This window comes from Salvia splendens, unplaced genomic scaffold (genome assembly GCF_004379255.2).
Source record: "Salvia splendens isolate huo1 unplaced genomic scaffold, SspV2 ctg964, whole genome shotgun sequence".
NCBI lineage: Eukaryota > Viridiplantae > Streptophyta > Magnoliopsida > Lamiales > Lamiaceae > Salvia > Salvia splendens.
Genome location: NW_024599654.1, coordinates 1 through 17,771, shown reverse-complemented (window position 1 = coordinate 17,771; position 17,771 = coordinate 1). Strand labels below are relative to the sequence as shown.

The window sequence follows — 17,771 nt, the reverse complement described above, 5'->3', positions numbered from 1 at the left end:
ACTGATGTAAACCTGATCTAGTTCCACATTATCCGCAGAGACACAATCCTCAGCAATGTTGAGAACCTTCAATAACTGACGAGTTCCTGATCTTAGAGTACTAACATGATCTGACATCAATCTAGTTTGGAGGGAGGTAAAATGAAATTTTTGAGAGATGGGTTAAAGGATAGTTTAGTAAATCTATAAGTATTAGAAGGGAAATAATAAGAAAAATAAAGAGAATAAATATAAAATTGTGTAAAACCCTTATTCCGAAAAATTCGCATGTCTCGGACCCATATTTCGAAAGGTAAGCGAATTGAATCCCTTATCTCGAAAGGTCAACGAATTTAAACCCATATTCCGAAATTTCTCTAAATATTTACGTCAGATACTGATTGTGAATGTTTTATGATTTTATAGTTGATTTCCGAATCATTTCCTATGATATTCTTAGGCCATCTACAATGGGGCGGACGATAGCGCGCCCGATGCATCGAGCGCGCTATAGTCCGCCACTGTGGCACCGCGAACGACGGACGTTGCGTCGTCTGCGCCCGACTCTTAGTCCGCGGACGATAGGGCATCGTTCGCGTCATCGTCCGCCCATTGTGGGCGATGCGAACGATGGCGCGGGCGATGCAACGCGTTTTAGTTTTTTTTTTAATTCGAAAATTTTGTTATATATATACCCCAAGCCGAGCGCCTCCAGAGGTTGAGCGATGAGTTGAGCCGGAAGTTGGGGCTTTTGTAGGATAGTCATTTTTTTATTTCCAACTCGTGTAACTTTTTTTTTAAAATCAATGAATTTTTTGTCGTTTTTTAGTTAATAGTTGTGTTTTTTAATAAGTTTGCATTTATATATTTGAAAACATTTAAATTAAATAACAAAATAATAGTAAAATGCTTAGGGCGCCCCACTGTAGGTGGAAGGGCAGGAGGATAAAATGCTGACGTGACGGTGCATAGGGCGGGCTTTAGGACGCCCTATTGTGGATGGCCTTATGTATAAGCATTCTAGTCTCACACGATTCATTCACTTGGCCTAGTATTTACTCCTTTTAGAGCATCAGCAATGGAGGCGTCAAAACCGCGACGTCGATTTTTCGCCGACGCCGGTTCTGACGCCGAACCATTGCGACCGGCGTCGGCGAAATCAGCGTCAATTTCGGCGTACCCATGCCGATTCGTGTGGTGACGCAGGTTCTAACGTCGATCCTCACGGCGCCATTGTAGGCCCCGGATCGGCGTCAGACCGGCGTCAGAATTTAATTATTATTTTTTTCGAAAACACTATATATACGCGCTTTGAACGTCATTTTCATTCGCACCACTTGTTTTAACGAGTACTCTCTCTATCTTTCTTTTGGTACAAGATCAATAACGAGCAATGGAGAACAACTACGCAGGAACTCCAGTGACTCCCGGGGGATGGTCTCAGACTCCCCCGACTCCCGGGGTAGGGTCCCAGACTTCCCCGGCTCCTGGGGGAGGTGGTTGGCCTCCGATGACCGGGTAATACAACATGTACTCGTGGCAGCAGATGATGCCGGGGTGGGCACCCGACATACAGCCCCCTATGCAGATGATGCCGGGATGGGCACCCGGGATGCAGCCACCGGCGCAGCAGATGATTCCACCGGTGCAGCAGATGATTCCACCGCCGCAGGGGACGCCCGGGGGGACAACGCCTATCGGCCGACTTTTGATTTTTCCACTGGTTCTTCGCACACATCGACCCCAACGGATACACAGTATACGGAGACCTTCTCCTTAGCGGACTTGGGTTTTGATATTAACGAGGTTCCGGAAACTCTCATTCAAAGCCAGGGAGTATGGCGGGGTAAGAAGAAGGGCAAGGCCAAGAAGGTCGGCGAGTCGTCGCAGCCGGAGGAGGATAGCCGGGTCCGGAGGAAGTGGACGGACGCGGAGAACGTTACGCTTGCTAAGGCGTGGGTGAGTGTCTGCGACGATTCTCTCGTTTCGAACAACCAGAGGATCGTCAACTTGTGGGCCAAGATAGCCGCAGCCTACATGGCATTTTGCCCTGAAGGGACACCGCGCACCGGGGAGGAGTGCCGGAAGTGCTGGGACCGAATCAGGTCTGGCGTCTCTCGATTTTCGGGTTTGTACGCCAACGCCCTCCGCATGCAGACCAGTGGCCAAACAGAGGAAGACTGCAGGAGGATTGCGGAGAGAGCCTACCCCGATCCGCAGAAGAAGTACTATGAGTTCACCTACTGGAACTGCTACGTTGTGCTCAACGAGTCGGAGAAATTCCGGGCAGATGTCGACGCTGGCTGGCCGAAGAAACAGAAACTGAACTATACCGGAGATTATAGCGGCAGCAGCGATGGTTCGACAGACCTCCCCGACCCCTCGTTTGTTCGGTCGCCGACCTCGCCCGGTTGGCCAAAGGCGGGCGCAACAGGTTGCGAGGGAGGGCACCCCGAGTTCCCAGGGGGTCCATTCGGCATCCCCCCTCGGCAGGTCTACCGAGGAGCTCAAATTCTTCGCGCGCCAACAAACGCGCGCTCAAACGGTGAAGACCTTAGCCGACTTCCAATCGGCGGTGGACCCCGAGGTGAAGGATTATCTTCGTGTATTGCTCCAGAGCCAGCGTGAAGAATTGGAGGCGATGAGGAGGGACACCGGCGGGAATAGCCGCGGCGTAGGTGGCGACAGAGGCGGCGGCGACGACGGTGAAGAAGGGCTGGGCGACGACGGAGACGAGGAAGGCGGCGAGGAGTGATTTTTTTTTACTTTTTAATTGTACTTTTTAATTTTTGTACTTTTTTTAAATTATTGTACTATTTTTTTAAATTAATGTACTTTTTAAATTTTAATAGTATTATTCGAATTTCCCGTATTTGTCTCGTAAATTAAATTCCGTATGTTGATACGATTGTAAATTAAATTATATAATTGTTATTAGTGATGTGGATAGGTAGTGGGAAAGCTATGTGAGGGCTATTTGATGTCCAGTTGATGTGGCAAGCTGATGTGACAGCAGAATTGTAGTGCTGATGATGTGGCAGTGTAAAGGCTATTTGAGGGCTATGTGAAGTCCAGTCTCATTGTGGATGCTCTTATAAAACACCTTGTCCTTTATTTCATTTCATTATGTTTCAGTTAACCTATAAACTTAGATGTTCAATTCCAAACAATACATTGTGAACAAAAAGTGATGAACAACAAAAAGTGTGATCCAAAAAATCTGTAAAATTTTGACCTAACATACAAACCTAAGAAACAGAAGCAAGAAACATTACATTGTGAGCAAAACTGAGCTAACTACCAAAACAGTGGTTCATATCTTGCTCCTCATCCTCACTAACTTGGCCAACGTCTCTTGCGCCGCCAGCGTCTGCGCGTGGTTGTGTCCGAGCATCACCGTCCTGATACTAATGCACGTCCGGCACAGCTCCTCCCCGCTGTCAAACTGGCCGCCTCTCAGCAGCAGCCTCGCCCTCATCTCCAGCAGCGTGGCCTTAAGAAGCGTCACCTCCTGCCACATGTACTCGTCCACCCTCTGATTCGACTGCAGTGCCTTCTTCCAGCACAGCGAGCCGTGGCACCAGTCTTGGATCTGCGACACGAACGACTTCTCCACCTCCTCCAGCATGTTCGTACACACCTTGAGGAGCTCTAGGGCCGAGTTGCACCTTGAGAAGGTCGAGAAAGCCCCTATCGCTAGAGGGAGAGCCGTCCTCTTGATGAACAGGACCATGTCGATCGCCTTGAGCTGCACTAAAGGGGGCTCGGATTTGAACCCAAAGACGAGGAAGGCTGACGCCCAGAGGTGGTCTGATGTAGCCAATGGATTCCCGAGCTTCCTCACTCCTTGGACCGTGGCCTTAGCTGCACCTAGGCCGTATTTCCATCTAGCAAACGTCCGTGTGATGGCGTGGAACTGAATCCAGCAGCCAGGCTGGCGGTTCACCTTCCACGCCAACCCGAGCCGGACTAATAGAAGGGCGGACTCTTCCTCCCCCTTCCACGTCTGGCTTGACACACAACCCGAGCAGCAGCACAAGGCGAGCTTGAGACACCGTGTCCATTTCCTCAACGTGTTCGTTTTACACTCTGTGTTGTTGGCAGCTGCAGTTAACAGATTCACCGGGACAGGCGATGGGGCGAACCATGCCCCGACCTGAAGCATCCTCGAAGCAAGGACGTTCCGATCCCCCTTCGACTGCTGCAAAACAGTAGCACAGAATGACAAGACCTTCATCAAAAAGGGCTAGTTCTACAAAACTGCTGCTCCTCACTGCTCAATCCAGAGCCCCCATTCACCTCTTCATGCTCGACCTCGTTCATCGCCTCAAACAGATTCGACGGAAGGATCCCAAGCTCGGAAACCAGACACCCCACGACCCACAGCCCGAAACTCGACCTCCCAAGCCTCTCAGCAAACTTGTCAAGAAACTCAACCTCTCCAGCCAAGAACTCCCTCCTCCGCCTCCCTCTCACCAAGGCCATCGCATCGGGAAGGGGCAGCGTCTTCAGCAGCACCGTGTCGAAGCTCATCACCCGAGGCAGCCGCGTGGTGATGATGACGTGGGTCCCACCCGTGTTCCTCGGGATCAAGTCATGGAGATCCTTCCCCTCCCACCACTCCCTCTCTGTTTCAAGATTATCAATGATCAGCAAATAAGGCAAGTCTCTAAACAGCTCCCTCTTCACCCTCTTGAAAGCCTCCATCTCTTGCTCCTCGAAGCTCCGGATCCTCCCCCTCTCCTTCTCCTCATCCGCACTCACATCCAGCCCCATGTTCACCGATACGTTGAGTATGTTCTGCCTGAAACACCGTGCCTCCCCTCCAAACCAAAGCACCATTTTATACCTCTGCGAGTAGCGATAAGCAAACTCCAAAGCCACCTCTGTCTTCCCAACTCCCGGAGGCCCGGTTATGCACACAACGCTGCCCCCCTTCGACTTCCTATGCTTGGTGGCTCTCTTCACCGTCGGTTCGACCTCCACCCACGCCTCCAAATTCGGCTCCTGACACCTCCCAACATCCATACTAAGTAACTTGTTACTAACTCTGCTTCCACATTCTTGTTCCAAGCAACCAAAGAAGGCACTCTCAATCTCCAAAACCTCCCTTTCCCTCCCAACAAAGAACTTATTCCTCTGAAAAGGAAGCTCCTCACACACATCAATTTCCCTCTCCACAACGCTCTTCCTCCCAAGCTTCCCTCTCAAAATCGCAACCGCCCTCGAAACGCAGCTCCTCCAGCTCCCCTCACTCGTCTCGAGCCTGAACTCATTGCACCTCATCAGCCCATCCAGCGCCTCCTTACACTCCTTGTTTCCATCTGCGTGGGCGCTGAAGAGGCTCGCGGTCTCCTCAGCGCCAGTGTCGAAGAAGAGAGGGATCAGATTCTTCTTCTGCGCGAAGAATCTGATCTCCTCCAAGCTGAGGTGATTGAGGAGAGTGTAATCGGTCACGAGGATCACGCCGAATGTGACAGAGCAGATCACTCTGTCGGCAATCTCGTGGCTCTGATTATCGGAATATGCAGCTCTATCCGCCGTGAACGCAGCAATCCCCTGCAGCTCCAGCTCCGACTTCAGCCACCTGCAGAACCTCAGCAGGCTCGGGCTCTGGCCGTGGAAGCCAATGTACACGTCACAGCTCCGGAGCTTCGAATTGGCCCCCGCCGGAGAGGCGAACGAAATGCGAGGGATTGGGAAGGAGAAGGAAATCCGCGGCGGCGCGGATTCCGGCAGGGATGAAACGAGCTTCAGCTTCTCCGGCGGCGGGGTGTAGGAGGTGCTGGGGAGGTCGTCGGACTGGGAGCCGCTGTAGGAGAGGGTGGCGGTGGTGGCGGCATCGTCGGAGACGGCGGCTCTCGGGGAGATGTAAGGCGACTGCAGCGCGGAGACGAATGCCGACGAGAGAGGGGACACCGGCGCCGAGCTGTACGGAGATGAGGCGATCTTGATGGTGAGATCGACGGTGGAGATTTGCGCGGCAGCATCCATAATGAATGCGGAGGGGCCCACAGTGTTTTTGGGTGGAAAACAAAATCTTTTTGTTTTTTCTTTTTTTAGAAGGGGGAGAGCAGAGGAAGCAGGGGAAGTAGTAACCATACCATTTTTTTCAGTTTGAATTGAATAATGGGATGATTGTGACAGGAGGAGAGGATGAATGCAACAGTAAATGAGACTTTTTTAATTCAACATGTGAATTCAGGAATCATCATCTTCTTCAGAATTGGCAGACTTTCTCACTGTTCAAGATCAGAGAGAAATTGTTCTAGAGATTTTCTTGTATGATTGGATGAATTAAAAGATCAAGGAAAGGGAGAGAGCGCTTGAGGAAAGAAACCTATCTTTCTATTTCTCTCACTCTGTGAACAAGCTGTACATATGGGAGAATATAAGAGCATCCCCATCCGTGCTCTTTGGGAGAATATAAGAGCATCCCCATCCGTGCTCTTTCCAAAGAGCACGGATGTGGACCCGAACCCTATTTTATTACTTTTTTACTCCCTGCTCTTAGACAAGAGCACAATACCCAAATTCATGCTCTTCCGCAAGGACATGTTCAATGGTCCCACTATTCTATTATTCAATTTAAATAAAAACATTTTTACAATATTAAAATGCATTAAAAATACCTGAAATACTATTACAAATTACAAAAAAATTAAAAATTAAATAATTAAAATCTTAAAAATTAAAAATTACATAATTAAATTCATAAAATAAAAAAACTCACTACTTGTGACCGAATTTCGCCCAAATGTGTTTGATTAAGTCTTCTTATAGCTCAGTGTGGGTTCGGGTATCGCGCATTGTGTTTCTTGTTTCGATCTTCTCGTCCACCGTCGTATGAATACCCTCGGCGTGGGGGAGACCTCGCGGTTGAGCTTCCGGCTTCATCCTCGTCGTAAAAGCTAGCCGCCATCGGTCCTTCGTCAGCTATAATCATGTTGTGCAAGATAATGCACGTGTACATGATGTCGGCGATATTCTTAACGTACCACAGCCGAGACGGGGCCTTCACAATGTTGAATCGGCCTGGAAGAACCCCAAAAGCTCTTTCGACGTCTTTCCGAGCAGACTCTTGACGCTGCGCAAAAAGAACCCGTCTCGGGTCTTATGAATTGCTGAACGTCGTCGGCCACCTTGGGTAGATACCATCGGCGAGATAGTAACCCATGTGGTATGCATTTCCGTTGACGGTGAAGTCGATCGTCGGTGCTACACCATTCAAAACATCATTGAAAAGTGGTGAAGAATAGAGCACGTTCAAGTCGTTGTTGGATCCGGCAATACCGAATATGCATGTCAAATCCATAGGCAGTAGTCAGCGACCGCTTCAAGGATAAGTGTTGGGCTGCCGCCTTTGTGGCCGCTTAAGTGTTGCCCCCTCCAAGCAGTCGGACAATTCTTCCACTTCCAATGCATGTAGTCAATGTTGCCATGCATATTGGGAAAACCATGGACTGTTTCGTGAAGACGAAGCAACCGTTGACAATCATCAGTGGTGGGTGCCGGAAGGAATTCCTCACCGAAAGCAGAATGAACGTCGTCGCAAAAAATTTTAAGGCATAGGATTCCAGTTGACTCACCGACATGCAAATACTCGTCGAAGAGGTCAGTTGTTTGCCCAGTAGCAAGTTGTCGGATGGCACAAATACACTTCTGCAACGCCGATAGACTTTGCCGACCAGTTGCATCTCTACTTGATTGAAAGTATTCAACACGGGCGGACAATGTGTTGACAATACGCATAAACAACCGTTTTGACATGCAAAAACGGCGCCGAAAGTAATCTCCTAGAAACCGCGGCTGGTCGGAAAAATAGTTGGCAACGAGCCTTTCGTTGGCCCCCTCCCGGTCACGAGGGATTGTAGCGGCGAATTGATCTAGTTGGTCGAGGAGGAGGGGCGGGGGGTAGTGGCGGCGACATAGGCTTCATAGGCGGCACGATATTGTTCATAGTATTCTTGTTCTTCGCGCTCCGCTTCTGCCATGATATCGGTAAAATCCATTTGAGAGGGTTTGAGTAAGAGAGGAAGATGTAGATGAGTTGTATGAAAAAATATGAATGAGAGATGATTTGATGTGAAAAAATGGATGATGAATGCGTGTATTTATAGATGCTTTTGGGAATAAAAAATTATAAAAAAAATCAAAAAATTTCAGAAAAATGATAATAAAATGGTCATATTTTTGGGAATCTGAAAATATATATTTTTAAATTTTTGGTATTATTTTCGATTTAAAAAAAATGAATTTCCAATGAATAATCCGTTGGCCAATAGAAACGCGTCACACAGCCTGCTCAGCGGCACGGACGTGCTCGATGCATCGAGTAGGGCCGTACCAGCAGCACGCACGCCATCCGTCCGGTCCTTGCTGATGATGCTCTAGAGTGTGGGTTGGATCTGTGGATTTGAACATAAAATAAGGCAATAAATAAATGCTTTAAAAGGAGCTGCAGAGTGTGTAAATATAGCAGAATTGAATATTCCAAGGGGCTCCTATTTTAATAGATTTTCTCTTGGGCTTAGTATTCCACTTTTTGTTTTTAGTGTTGTTGCTAATACTCACTAAATTCCACTAATTAAAAACAAGAGCTAATTTTATCTGTTTTAATCACAGAAGCCAAAGATTGGTCAGACATGATTATCTGCTTTAAATTAAATTAAATTAAATTAAATTAAATTAAATTAAATTAAATTAAATTAAATTAAATTAAATTAAATTAAATTAAATTAAATTAAATTAAATGGACTCTATATATAGATAAAGAGAGATAATATTGTTATACTATGTGAAAAATGAAGTGGTATATTTCTTTTTTTTTTCTTTCCCTCCAAAAATTGTGAGTTTGTTTTGTGTGTGTGTGGTCATCCGACACAATTGTGACAATATTGCTGTGGAAATTGGACCAAGACCGGTCCAACATTCCTACCACTCCCAGTAATTGGTGGCCATTTTGTTTTCACAATACTTAATAAATTCATAATTGAATTTTTTCAGAAGAAACCCCCCTCGATTACATACATGATTGTTCTCGTGTACACAATCATTTTCAAATAGTTTGTTGCATTAGTGTATGATTTTGAAAATCTATATTGTTGATAAGTGATTAATTAGTTTAATATATTTATGGGGCATAGCACAGCGCAGTTCCTCTCCGGGCAACCTGGCTGCATGTGCCTCCAAGACCTTGCACCTCTTTTTTAATAATCTCTTTCCAATTTCTTAATTTGGCAACATTATTTCACCTCCTTTAAATCACTTCCATTTTATAATAAGTAAATGCAATCATGTGTCATATGATCTGCCCCCCCTAAAAATTCTTCTTTCAATGAACCTGCACAGCTGTATATTATTAAATGTCTCCAAATATTATTTTTAGATTCATTCTTTTACATTATATGGGGAATATAATAATAATTTATTAATAGGGCACTGCATAAATAACCTATCTAGGTAATCAAATCATCATACATTAAATAAATATATAGGTTAATATTTATGCACTCTGTCGAGCTTACTATAAAGAACTAGTCCTAGCTTATAATGTACTATTTCCTTAGCAAAGAGAATACTGTTCAATTTTTGTGCAAGCCATTATTAGCTGGACGCAAAATTAATTGAGATTTTCAACAGTTTTCCGAAGCAAATAATGGTTGATGCTCTATTATTTGCTAATTTAAACGTGTAGACTCATTATTTTCCGGCTAAGTGGATTAGTTCAATTATTTAGCTGAATTCAAAATCCATAGATAATTACTAATGATCAATTTTTAATTTGAAAACGGTAAGTTCCACCCAACTCATATTATTGGTTAATGTTTATGAGTATTATTAACCTATGATACTAACGGACCAATCTAGCTCATTTCATATAATATAATTTGATCGAAATATTAAATTAGAAGGAATAAGAATGGAACGGTTTTTCTCATAACAGATCAAATGAATGATTATCCATATGGAAAATGAAATGGGGATTTTTAAGGGGAAACGATTGTAAATGAATGTAATGGAATTGGAATAAGAATGACCTAAAACAATTCAATATAGATATAAGAAATGACAACACCATCTCACCATTTAAGAAGACATTGTACCACCAAGGACAACTGTTAGATTTATGAACATATTGAACCTTAGTCTGCCACGTGGCAGACTTGCTTGCCTATGTATCGTAGATTGTTTGATTATCTTTTATTTCATATAGCAGATTGCTTGCCTAGATTGTCATTTTAACTATGGTGTCACCATAGTGTTCTGATTTTGTATCTCATATTGCTTAGAAACATATGCTAAATTACTTGCCTATGTATGACATATTGCTTACATATGTATTGCAGATTGCATGTTACTTGTTGTCATGTTGTCACTTTAAGAGGGGTGTCACTCTAACACACCCCTATAAGAGCATCCACCATATATCTCAAATATAAGAGCATCCACCACATATATATCAGACTTTTGGTGCAATTTATTTAAGGAGACATATTTTCACCATATACTAAATTTGCAATTAACTCTTTGAATATATCTAATTTTACTGTTTGAACATTTCAAATTTCTAGAATTGATAATATTAGAGCATCTCCAAGAGAATAAGGTATACAAAAAGATATACTCTCGGCCCATAAAAATATGGACAATTGATATGACATGAAAATTAAGAAAAAATTGATAAAGTAGGAAGAGGGGGACAGTTGTAAATAAGTTGAAAAAGTTGTAAATAAGTTGATGTATATGGGTAATAAATTGGGATAACTTTTCAAAAATAGAATGTATATATTTTTGTGCGAAGGACGAAAATGAAAAGTGCCAATATTTTTATAGGACGGAGGGAGTATCATCTATTTACCTTCTCAGAAAGGAAATACACCCCTTCCAAAAAGTAACAAATTATGAAGGGAAAAGGTAAATTATTTTCAAATTAAAAAAAAAATAGTACAATACACATTTTTAAATATAAAGGTATAATACTTTCTCAAATACCTTCCTCTTTAGACAATAATTTTTCATGAAAAAAGTAAATAGAATAGTTATAAGATTTTACATTTCCATCAGGTAAAGATACTTCTTTAAAATGAAAAAATGTACTCAAATATATTTCTCCTTTTTAATGGAGAGGTAAATATACTTCTTTAAAATAAAAAAATATACTAAAATATCTTTCTCCTTAGAAAATAATTATTCATTAAAAATATATATTTATATATGATGATTATAAGACTTTTCCATAAGTTAATATTATCAAACTATAAGATAAAAAGGAATAAGAGCATCTCCAGTGGTCGGATGTCCCACTCGAACATCCACTAGGACATCCCAAAAACACCTCCTGCCACGTCACTAGGACTTCCCATCCTACTGCCACGTCACTAGGACATCCCCTTCACAATCCGCCATTCCCATCGCCCTTCCCACTAGGACTTCCCGCAATAAAAAAATCACAAATTCACAAATATACGTAACGGAATTATAATTTTGACACGAAATACGAGAAAAATTGCAAATGCTTCATTAAAAAAAATTACATAAAAAAAGAAAAAAATTACATAATAAAAAGAAAAAATTACATAATAAAATTTTTGACTCGGCTCACTCCTCTTCGTCCGTGCCGCCCTCGCCGTCGCCCGTGCCGCTCCCGCCGTCGCCCGTGCCGCCCTTGCCTTCGCCCGTGCCGCCCTCGCCGTCGCCCGTGCCGCCCTCGCCGTCGCCCGTGCCGCCCTCGCCGTCGCCCGTGCCGCCCCCGCCGTCCCCGCCGCTAATCTCGGCGCCATCATCTCCAATGGGTGGCATGCCCAAATCGCGCCGACATCCATCGATGACATCCTTCAACATCCTTTTGTACACAGGATCTATCGTGCTATGCCACCTATGCATGGTCCGGACCAAGCTAGTCGTTAACTGCACGCGGGCGAGTCGGTCGATATCTTCTGGGGGGGCAGGGGCCTCTGATTGGACCTCGAACGACCCGCTGCTGCTTCCCCTAGCCCTCCGCTGCGCAGCCTTTTGCCCAACCGGGCGACGACGACGGCGAGAGTCTGATTGAGGTAGCGGGGACACTTCGTCGGCTTCTGGGAGCTCGTGCGAACCAGCACTGCTGCTGTATTCACCAGAAGCGTTGATCTTCGTCCGCTTCGCCCAGCCCGATTCGACTCCCCCACAAAACTTTGGGGAATCCTTCACCACGAGAAAGGCCTCCCACTGATCGAATTGTTTGAACTTCAAGGCTCTGTCGGGGTACTGAGCAAAGGCACGGTTCCGGACATCCTCCTCGGACATACCGCTGCTTGCCTGGCGGAGATTGTTTTGGTAGAGGCCCGCAAATCGACTAAGCTTAGGCCTCAACCGCTCCCACTGTTTCCGGCACTGTTCGGGAACGCGACGCTTCGCCCCAGCCGGTTTGTGTGTGTGGTAGGCTTCAGCGATGCGATACCACAATCTGTCAATATGTTGGTTGGCACCGACATAGGGATCCTCGACTACTGAAACCCAAGCCTTCGCAATCGCGACATTTTCCCACGGGCTCCATACCGTCCTCTTCCCGTCTCATCCTCATCCTCCTCCTTCTGCCACCGTTCGCGAGGAAGAGCCCCGGGCTTTCCCTTGCCCTTGCCACGTCCTTCCCCCCTGCCTGGAGTCTCCCTGACTGGAGATAGCCCCAACTCCTCTAAAGAGAAGTTTCCAAGCTGGTGAACTGAGTCTCCGGAACATAAGTGGAGGGGGTATCAGTCATATCGATAACTGGCCGATAGACATCGTCCGCTTGTGGGCCCCTGCACCACCCCCTCCCCCCGGCATCATCCCCGCCATCATCTCACCCATCCCCAACATATTTAGGGTCATGCCCCCCATCTCGCCATCCCTGGCCCCGACATCATCATATTTGGGTCATGCTCCCCATCCCCATCCCCCGCCATCATCCCCGGCATCATCATATTTGGGGTCTGCCCCCCCATCCCCGCAGCCCTGGGCATCATACCACCCATCCCACCCATCCAATTGTACATATAATGGGACATCATCCTACCCATTCCACCCATCCCGACATTGTCGGAAAGTGTTTGTCGCATTTCCGCTACGTTTCCCTCCAGGTCGATGGGAAACGCCGGAGTCTGCGACTCGCTCGTGGCAGGGGAGTTCCTATCGTTCTCCATTAAGTAGAAATGAAATATGTAGTAAAGAAGAGAGAAAACTTGTTAACACAAGTGGTGCGAATGAAATGAAGTTCAACGAGCCGTATATATAGAGTTAAAAAAAATTAATTACCAGGACGTCCGACCCAGTCCACAGTGGCGGACGTCCGCCCGCCCGTCGCCCGCACGTCCGAGGACACGCGACCGTCCTCACGGGACGTCCGTATCCGACCTTCGACGCCACAATGGCGGACGTCCCGGTCGCCCGTCGCGGACGTCCGCCATTGGAGATGCTCTAAGGATGAGAGGGCCATTCTCAATTTCTCATATATACGAAAGAGTTACAGTTCATATGAAAATAGAATGTTGACTTTTAAAAGAATATTTTAAACAAGTTATAAAATAAAGATAGGAATGACTTATCTCCATTTCGTTATACTTAAAAAATGGCCTAAGATTTCACTATAATTATAACAGATTATCTACAGTGTTGAAAAACACAATTTAAATTGTTGTGCATGAAACTTAAGTAATTACTCTTTAAACTCATGAATTTGCTACAGTGAACAGTCTCTTCATTTTCCTTTTCTATTTGATATATCTGATTTTGTAGTTTTTAGTATAAATTTAATTTTCTGCATTTTCAAAGTACAAACTATAATTTAAAATAAATACTAGTATGCTCTCATTTCAAAATTATAAACGACTTATTATGAGGTTGGAGATTACTATAGTACTCCCCATTCTTTCTTAGATACGCTTTATTTTCTGCACTAATTTTAATAAAATAATACTATTTCTAACGCACAAGAATATACAATCTTTCTTTTTTATTCCGTCTCACGACGATATGTACTTTCTAAATTTTGGAAACTATTTTCTCTCTATAGAGTTGGAACTCATTCTCCACTTACATACTTTAATTACTTTTTTTTCTATCTCTTTTATCTTTTTAAATCGTTCCTAATTCAAGTGCATATTCTTGTAGGATGGAGGGAGTAATAAATAGTTAAGTAGAGAAAAGAGTAAAGTAAGTAAGAATAATGGAGAAAAAAAATAGTTGGATGGAGTAGATTTTTAGAAGTTCTGGTTACTCTGGGTTCAACTGTATTATGTGTTTTCAAATGGGCCTTAGTTTCATTTTCTTGAGCCCATAACATTGGACCCGCAAGAATACCAATTGGCGCAAAAAAAAACCCGCCATATACATCTGTGATCATTCAAAATGAAATTATGAATATTTTAAGGAATAATTTTTCATCTATACCTTTTCTAGGGTTCATATCCCCCAATTAATATTCCTTGAATTCTCCCCAATGGAGCCTTGTTCCCAGGTAAGGTTGATCAGTTAATTTCGATTTATATTTAAATTTCATTTCCAGTCCCTGGATACGAGCATATTTCTAAGGATTATCCCCATATCTATATTATTTAGTTAGTTATGATTTACCATATCTTTTCATATTTATTAGGATTATTTTCTTGTTCGTTGAGTTAGGGTATCCACTATATAAATAGTGGACATTGTTATTCATTTGAATCATTGGAGAAATATCAAATCAGTTTATCTTTTATCGTTCTTTTATCTTTTCGTACTTTATTTTTCCGCAAGTTCATCTCGTCAAACCTTAATTGACCGAGAACCCTAGGCTGCTCGACGGGAGGATCCCGCGAACGAACCTAACCCTTCTACGGCAACCTCGCGCTGCCGGGACCGATACGAGTACCCTCGTATCATCTGGTGCTTTCATTGAGTTGATACGAGTATATCTACAAGATATTCTCATATCTCTATTATTTTATATATATTATGATTTAGCATATCTTTCTTATTTCTTGATCACTAAGTTAGGTTATTAGGGAGTATTATAAATAGGAGCTATTGTTATCTTGTGAATAATTCATTGAAGAAATACAATTTATCCTTTTTATCGTCTTTTACTTTTCTCTGCAATTTACTTTATCAAAACTCTAGTTGAACGATAGTTGGTGCTCGACGGGAGGATCCCGCGAACGAACCATCATCTTCTCCGCGATCTCACAGTTATCTCTCGATACGAGTTTACTCGTATCATCTGGTGCTTTCATTCTGATCTCATCCTCCGAATTACCTCCATCATGTCATCCACCTATGCTGCCTATTACCATCACCAATTCGACTACCGTCAACCGCAATTCGCCCAACATCCATCGCAGCCCATATATCAGCCACCACACCACCACCCATCGCAACCCATATATCAGCCACCACACCATCCGATTGGATCGTTAGATCTGCAACAATCCTATCCACATGATAGGCACCTCCACGCACAATATCAACCCTACCAGACCCGACAGCCCACTTGCTGGGACCCGCCATGGGGGCGCATGCAACAGAGTTCTTCGACCTATGATCAGTCACCGCCTCACGGCCCGTACCTCGCCTATGGTGAAGCGACATACCAGGGTTCTGACCCCAATAATCCTGACCTCATGGCTCGATCGTTCTCCCCTGCTCAACTAGCCGCCGTAAACGATTACAACGAGAAATTATGTGTGTATAGATTGGACCAAGCCGCCCTGCTCGCCCGTATGACCGCTTGGTTTGAGGAGAACACTGATGATGAAAATATAACTGAGGAGAACATTGATAACACTTTCACGATGGTATTGAGTGCAGATGTTCCCAAAGACATTCACGATGTTCCCAACAGCATCACCGATGTTGCCATCAACACTGCTGTCGGGGTGGATGTGAGCGATGAAATTGAACAGAGTGAAGGATCTCAAGACGAGGCACGTGAGATGTTGAGGGACAACAGGGTACTCCCGAGATCTGCTCTGCAAGTGCTTCCCCATAACCAAATTATGGGAGGACAACGTTTGTTGGACAAAGATGGCGTTGGGCACGTCTCCTTGAAAGTTCTCGACATCGCTATGGTCATCTCATCTATGGGAGTGAGTCGCGGGCTGAAGAAGGAGACGCACGATGTAGAGATATATGAGAAATTCAAGATTGCAGAAGAGGGGAAAGTGTTAGACGACCACCCAGCCCCACCAGCCGCGATCTCTCTGTCGTGCTGCCCCGGTATCGTGGTCACTGATGTTGTACTTGCTGATGATATCCGTCATAATATATGCATTCATGCTAAGACAGTGACAAGTGGCTATTATAATTGGACAGAGCAATCTTTTGCATTTGATCCAGGAGGGGATACGCGATGCTCGTTGTTGCTTCTTGGTTTCCACCTTGAGGGCAAGATGAATTTTAACCGTGGGAGAGTTGATACGAGCATATTTCTAAGGATTATCCCCATATCTATATTATTTAGTTAGTTATTGATTTACCATATCTTTTCATATTTATTAGGATTATTTTTTTGTTCATTAAGTTATGGTATCCACTATTATAAATAGTGGACATTGTTATTCATTTGAATCATTGGAGAAATATCAAATCAATTTATCTTTTATCGTTCTTTTATCTTTTCGTACTTTATTTTTCCGCAAGTTCGTCTCGTCAAACCTTAATTGACCGAGAACCCTAGGCTGCTAGACGGGAGGATCCCGCGAACGAACCTAACCCTTCTCCGGCAACCTCGCGCTGCCGGGACCGATACGAGTACCCTCGTATCAGTCCCTCTCCCTACAAATTCAATTGAATCCTGAAACAATTGATCCTACTGAATTCAAGTGGGAACTTCCACGTTCTGCGATTCGTGTTCCTGTTTAGAATCTGATCCGTCTCAACTCCAATTTTGTGTTTGTGCAGTGTCCTTTTGTCGATGGAGAAAATGGAAACGAAGTTCGTAGAGAAGAAACAGATTCATATCCGGATCTTCTAATTGAGTCTATCAATGTGCTGAAAAATGCTCAGAAAGCACTAGAAAATGGTTAGCCGCGTTTTCTTTCCTCTTGCTTCGTATATTTTTATGAATTTTCACCATAATTTAGTTTTTACAAATTCAGTTTTGGAATTACAGTGGATAGCTTGAAAATATTCTGCAATGTTGATCTATTGAAACACTTGTTATCGTTTGAACAATGAAATGAAACTATTATCTCTAGCTTTTCCACCTCACTGTTTACTGTCGAACTATGTAAAATGTTTACAGTATATACTTTGGACTTTTGATTGATTTACAAGATCGATTGTCATTTTCTTTGCTGTGCATCTGTTCAGAAGTGCTAAAGTTCAAGGTAATCAGCCAATCTACTTCTGCAAAATATACAGTTTTGGACGCGCATCCTGAGTTTACAGATGCTGGAGCCGAATTTCGTGAAACAAGCTTCGTGCAGTTGCCAATTAGTGAAGGTATACCTGATTCTCCTTGGACATTACTCTCCAAGTTGATGGAAACTGAAAACAGAGATGAACAAGAGAACTCGAGAATCTATTCGTGCAAAGGATTGAAGCAGAAGTTGAGTATATTCTAAGGGAAAAGCTAGGTAACCATATTATGTACAACCATAAAATGGTTCAATTAGAAAAAAAACCGGTCACTTATAATTCTGGTTCAATAAAAACTAAATTTACCATTAAATCCTTTATTAAGTTTCTGCCAAATTTTGACCTCCCAAAACTGGCGCTGCTTTTCCCTCTCTCCCATTCCATTCCACCCCAAAAATGACGCCTGATTTCCCTCCCATTTCATTATCTCTTTCATT

General features: G+C 44.0%; 1 pseudogene; it reads right to left on the bottom strand.

The window, feature by feature from the left end:
• Positions 1-3,160: 3,160 nt before the first annotated feature.
• Positions 3,161-6,157, bottom strand: LOC121791913 (annotated as a pseudogene).
• Positions 6,158-17,771: the final 11,614 nt, after the last annotated feature.